This window comes from Ambystoma mexicanum, chromosome 2q, assembly GCF_040938575.1.
Source record: "Ambystoma mexicanum isolate Mex_15411 chromosome 2q, UKY_AmexF1_1, whole genome shotgun sequence".
Classification (NCBI taxonomy): Eukaryota; Metazoa; Chordata; class Amphibia; order Caudata; family Ambystomatidae; genus Ambystoma; species Ambystoma mexicanum.
Window position 1 is genome coordinate 627051714 of NC_090924.1, and position 6255 is coordinate 627057968.

Consider the following 6255-nt stretch of genomic DNA (forward strand, 5'->3'; position numbering starts at 1 on the left):
AACTACAGATAACATAGTGCCTAAAATAGAAACTGCAATAGTTTCTATGGAAAAGCTAGAAGTGAGAAGATAAAGTAATATCGGCTGCCGGTGACATAATTCGAACTTAGACACATGTAGAGGCGGTGGCAGCCCATTCTTCCTGTGAGTTGAGGCCTACAATATGGCTTTGGGTATTATAAATCCACCAATGTTCTCGAATCGATAATCTATTAGCAGAAATGTGAGGGTCAGAGCATCTTACTTGTTCAATTGCCCACCAGCGTAAGTCGTCGCAATTATGACGTTGTTCGGAAAAATTAAGAGCAAGAGGGGATGTGAAATTGCCAGTGCGGATCCTGGACTTGTGCTCAGAAATTCTGAGTTTTACGGGTCTAGAAGTTTTGCCAATGTAGGTATTATCGCAGGGACATGTAACCGCATATATAACGTTCTTGGAGTTACATGTAGTGTGATCCCTAAGCTTCCATACCCTGTTATTGATGTTCACAGCCGAGGTAGCTGTGGTAGACCCGAAGTGGCAACAGTATCCGCATGGAAAATGACCCTGCACTTTGTTCATGCCCCACATCTCAGTGATGGTTTTGGGTCCTTATGGAAACGAGGATCTGTTGGCTTTGGAGAGCCAATTCTTCAGGTTTTTACCTTTTTTGAAAGCAAACGTGGGAAAAACCAGATCTGGGTGGTTCAATTGTAAAAGATGCCAATGCTTGCTAATGGCTTTCTTAATAGCCGAATGATGCATATTATAAGTCATCGCGCAAACCATTCTTGATTGGTCCGATTTATCACGGTTGTTCTTAGTTAAAAGGATCTCGCGATGTTGGTGGCGTGCTCTCTTGCGAGATTGGCACAATATATGATGGGGATCAGGGACGTCATTTGGGGGTCGCCAGGGGTCGCAACTGCGACCTCTGTGGTGTCCCTTGCGACCTCTGTGGTGTCCCTTGCGACCTCTACTAAAAAAAAAAAAATTTTTTTTTTTTTTTTTTTTTTTTTTAAAGTTATGCAAGCTCCTGGGCTGTGGCTCTTTACTTCTGGGGTGGCTGGCTTTCTTGTTCAGGCCCCTTAAAAAAAAGACTTGAGGCACTTGTTCTTATTTTTCTTCTAACACTTTCAGCACTGACCCTAAATAAGAAAGAATAGGAATACCAAATAATGTGTCTTTCTGGAATTCTATACAGTAATTGCTGGCCTCATTAAATGTTTATTTCAGGCACACTTCAGGGGGTGAGTCACTGATTTAGTCTGTTCTTAAACGCCTCACTAAGCCTAAGCCGTTCATCCTTCTGAGGTCGATAAATGAGTACCAACACAGGTTGGGTGATATTGGGTGTATATTTTTTCTATATAAAGCGCTTAATGATGTGTTATTATATAGCACTTACGCTTATCATTTGGTCATGGACGTCTGCTTGCATACACAGTCATTTGGTAATACGGGCCAATAAACACTGAACTTAATGATACATATGGCGATCCATTCTTGTCTGAATGTACATCATATAGTGATATCATAACTATATTTTTCATAGTGTACAATGCTATGTGATGCCATTTCCTGTTTCGTCAACGGGTGAAATGTCGTGTTCCATCGCTACCCGCTATATCACTTTGGGGCGGGGTCTAATGACATCACTTCCTGTGATGTCATCAGAGGGTCAAGGGTCGGGTGATGTCACTTCCGCTACCCCTGGCATTTTGGTGAAATGACGTCCCTGATGGGGATACCCTCGATCCAAAACTTTGTTTTCAATAATATCGGCCTGTTTGGAGAAATCTGTTTTATCTGAGCAATTGCGCCTTGCCCTTAAAAATTGGCCATAGGGAATGCTGACTCTCAAGGCTTGAGGATGAAAGCTTTCAAAGTGGAGGATGGTATTTCTATCGGTAGGCTTACGATATAAGTCCACTGCAATTGCCCCATCCTTGACTTTCAACAAAAGGTCCAAAAATGGTATAGACATGTTGTTGACAGTCATAGTAAAACGAAGGTGGTCGTTCAAAGAATTCATCCATGTAAGGAAGGTTTCGTAATTACCCAAGGTTTTGTCCCAAATTATTATAATATCATCTATATATCTTCGATAGAAGATAATAGATTGAAGGTAAGGATTGGATGCATCGAAGATGGAAACCTTCTCAAAAGCCCACATAAATAAGGTGGCATAGTTGGGAGCAAAAGAAGCTCCCATAGCAGTTCCCTTGACTTGTAGAAAGAAATCCTCCTTGAACCGAAAGTAGTTTTTGGTAAGTGCAATTTCTAAAAGGTCAATGAGGAATTCACTGGGAACCTGCTGTGGGTCATTTCTCATGTCCAAGAAGAATTTAATAATGGGAAGAGATTCTGACTGTGGAATATTGGAGTATAGTGATTCCACGTCTAAGGTGATGAATAGATTAGTGGCAGTGTTAAACGGTAAGCCCTCCAAGTGTACAATGGCATCCGTAGTGTCTGCCAGATAAGTAGGAGTATCGGCAGCAAGCGGTTTGAGAAAGAAATCAAGGTACTTGCCCAAAGGTTCTAGAATGGAGCCACATAAGGACACTATAGGTCTGCCCGGTGGATTCGAGCTATCCTTATGAATTTTAGGAAGGATATAGAAGAGCGGAGCTCGAGTGCCCTTGATGGTAAGGAAAGAAAATTCCTTAGGGCTCAAAATGTTGATATCACGTGCCCGTGTGGCCAAGGCGAGAATCTCAGCCCGTATACTGTCTGTCGGATCTCCTCTAAGTTTCAAGTAGAAAGAAGTGTTGTTCAGTTGTCTCATCACCTCGGAATCATAGTACGTGGCATCACAAACCACTACTCCTCCCCCCTTATCAGCCTGTTTGATAATGATGGAGGAGTCTTCCTTGAGTCTTTTAAGACATTCCCATTCCTTCTTAGAGAAATTAAATGACCTAATGTGTTTGGCATCAATAGGAGCAGAGAAGATAGAGTGGAAATCTCTAAGTACTGACCGCTCAAAAATCATGGTTTCGGGAGAAACCATTTGAGAAGTCGGTGTGAAACTAGACTTCAAATGAAATGGGGTGTTGTCCTCTTCTAGGCGATCAGAATTGCTGTCAACAAAGTAATCTTTCAGGCGGACCTTGCTGAAAAAATTCCGAAGCTCTATTTCAAGGTCCATCTGACTAGGATTCTTAATGGGAATAAATGAAAAGCCCTTTTCTAGAATGGCTGTTTCTTGGGTCGAAAGAATGCGTTTAGAAATGTTATAGACGGCTGACGGGTAGTCAGAAGGGTTCACCGTCGATATGCCTTCCTCCTGGTCTGAAACACGTTTTCTATGGGTGGAGGCCCTAGATCGGTTGGAGGAAAAGGAAGGTTGGGTGGAGGGAAACCAGGGTACGGGCCCTGCGGGGCATGCATGGGCATCTGAGGGTATTGTTGAAATTGCCAATTTTGGCGTCCTCTGCGCCCCCTGTATTGTCCTCTGTTCCATGAACGACCTCTTTGGTCGCTCTGATTTTTATTGGGGAAAGAGCCACTGCCGTCTGAAGAACTATTAGAGAAGGTAACCCTTTTTCTATAATTCTGTTGGCCTAAGTTGGCCAGAGTTGGATCATGCCATTGCCCAGGGCCCACATAATCTGGACTTAAATATGGGTAAGCATTTTCTTTAGAAAAATTGGAAATATCCTTTTTAAGCTTTTCCATTTTTTTGGTTGTCGTTATCTTGATAAACTCCTTTGTATGTTTATCAATAAGGTCCAATTTTTCCTTGATATTCAGAATGGTAGTATCAAGTGCAAAGGCTGCTTCTGCCTCGTCTATTTCATTGCCAACTGCAATACTTTTTTTAAGAGCGGTATTGATGGTCAATAACATCCAATCTCTGCTACATTTGGTGCCTATGCCTGCAAAAGCGGTTTTGTATTCTAAGTCATCAATAAAGAGGCATGGTTCGTTCCTTACCAATAATCCCTGAGGGATGATGTTTTTCTTCAAATATTCGGTAAGTAAATGTCCATGCATTTCCGTTCTAAACTTCTTTTTCCTAAGTTTAAGTATGCTCTCACTAGTGATGCCCCCACTTGATTCTTCACCTACTGCCTGGATCAAGGAATCAAAAAAAGAGGGGCCCCGAGTTGCCTCAGCCAGTTGTTCCTCGCTGAACGAAAAAATGTCTACAGCAGCCATCTTAAACAATAGAACAAATCAATATTAAAGTAAGAATTGTGTAGAGAAATATATACGTCGACAAAAAATGAAAAAATGAAGGATTGAAAAGATGAAAAAATGAAACTACAAAAAGAAGAAAAAGAGTCTGTGCAACAAACTATACTGAAAAACTATGAGAAAAAACTATGGAAACGACTGCCCTCGATAGTCTCACTATATAATAAACAATGAACCTATAACCAAGGAAAAAAATGGTTAGAATTAAACCCATGCAATAAACCAATTGCACTAAGACAAGCGAAACAGGAGATGGGAAAACCTCTACTTCGCTGACAAAGAGGAAGTAACAACAATAATAACCGTAAAGTGTGTCAGCGGAAAAAAAACAAATTATGGAGGAACCCGTCTATAGAACTAGGAGGGGGTTTTCCAAATTCAGAACCACAGATCAAACCATACCAAAAGCAAAGAAATTTAGAAACCATGAACGTTTTATTTGTATTTCATTATATGTTTAAAATATACATATTAAATCATGTTTAGAGCTCATTATCTGAATAATACCATTTAATTAGAAAATTGAAAAACACAGTACTTTTCTAAAAACACGACTGATAATTCAGTCAATGCTAACTTAATGTAGCCAAGCAGTCTGAACGTCATGTCGGTTGAAGGGGATCATCCAGCTGGCGGTCAGAGGCTACGGCCACATTTAACAATATAAGAACCGCCGTAGCTTACTAGACAAGGTAATGTTGGTTACTTCTAAAGTTAAGACCAACAGAAAAAGGAGGGGTGCCGTACGTCAACTACTATACTGTCATGACCTATTGAATACACTGGGTCCGACATGTAAACAGACAGTAGTTTCGATGGTACAAGGCATCTAAGCTGATTCACAATTGATGCCCATCTTCTTCAGGACGGTGCACTCCCATCAGATGTATGCCACAGGATTTTATAATGTGGAAAACTGCATATATGAGGCGATAATGCGTTCAGCTGTAAAGATTTGTGCAGGCTGAATCCATAATTTTGCCTAAAACATAAAACAGAAGTAGAAAGACACACACATCAGTCATATGAATTCAAAAATAATTAGTGCAATAAATATTACGCTAAGACTTAAACATTTACGTAATAAACTAAAAATATGGTTTTGGTAGGAATGATCTTGTGAATAACGAACAGGGAGAGTGCCTCCCTCCAAAATGATAAGGCAAAAAATCCTCCAAACTTGATAACGGGAGAAATGGGTATAGCAATTGAATTCTTGAATTACCATTATCTCAACCTTGAACGCTGGTCACCTTTTCCCGAATGTGAATCCTGAGAAATAAATGTAGGCCAGCAAAACCAGTTCTCTATGAAGTAGAACTGCGGAAAACAAAAAGCGACAAGTAGGGACATGTTATGATCACAGAGAGGCAATGATAAATTAGAAACCTCTCGGAAAAATAGAAAAAGACCACCGAGGTGCAGTCCTTCCCAATGTAGCCATAGGGCAAAGACATTCTGCTCACCTGAATAAGGATAAACAAGGCGAAAAAGACATTGATCTTGACATTGTGTTGCAGGCGACAGATGGCATCAAGGCGTCTGCAAAAAGTTGTCCTATCAGGATGGAATGTTGTTCGGCGTGGCGTAATGAGCACACCAAAAACTAACTAGATAAATAAATAAATAAATAAACAATATGCCGCCAGTGCAAGGTGTTATCATAACACAACATAATTGTTTTGAGATGGTCGGCCTGATAGTAATCGAATTGTGTTCCCAAATGTTTCGAAATATTTCAACACAGAGCAAAATGCTCAGCAGATGTGGTTGCTGCCGTGCTCATAGAAGTGTCAATAATGCAAAAAAAGTAAAACATTCCTGAATGTTTTAAAGCGTTTTGCAGAGCATTTTCAGCAGTTAACTAAAACAATAAATTTGTTATAGGCGATGCATGTTATTATAACACCCATGCATCTGACTAGCAGTTTCCCAACCATTAGTAAAAGCCAGATATATCTGCTTGGGAACAATATCCAAATAATGTCCCGTTTTTCAAAATGCACGTTGCTAGAGGCGCAGAGCCTCGGCTTTCAGAATGTGGCTGCAAGCCTTACAAATATAAAGTA

The 6255-nt window shown here is 40.5% G+C and overlaps 1 long non-coding RNA gene across 1 annotated transcript; it reads right to left on the reverse strand.

Annotated features, from left to right (window-relative positions):
• Nucleotides 1-4602: 4602 nt before the first annotated feature.
• Nucleotides 4603-6051, reverse strand: LOC138568997 (uncharacterized). Its single transcript, XR_011303044.1, has 2 exons — nt 5412-6051; nt 4603-5168 (listed from the first exon to the last, which is right to left on the reverse strand). It is a non-coding gene; the product is annotated as an uncharacterized lncRNA (long non-coding RNA).
• Between the last annotated feature and the right edge of the window lie 204 nt (nt 6052-6255).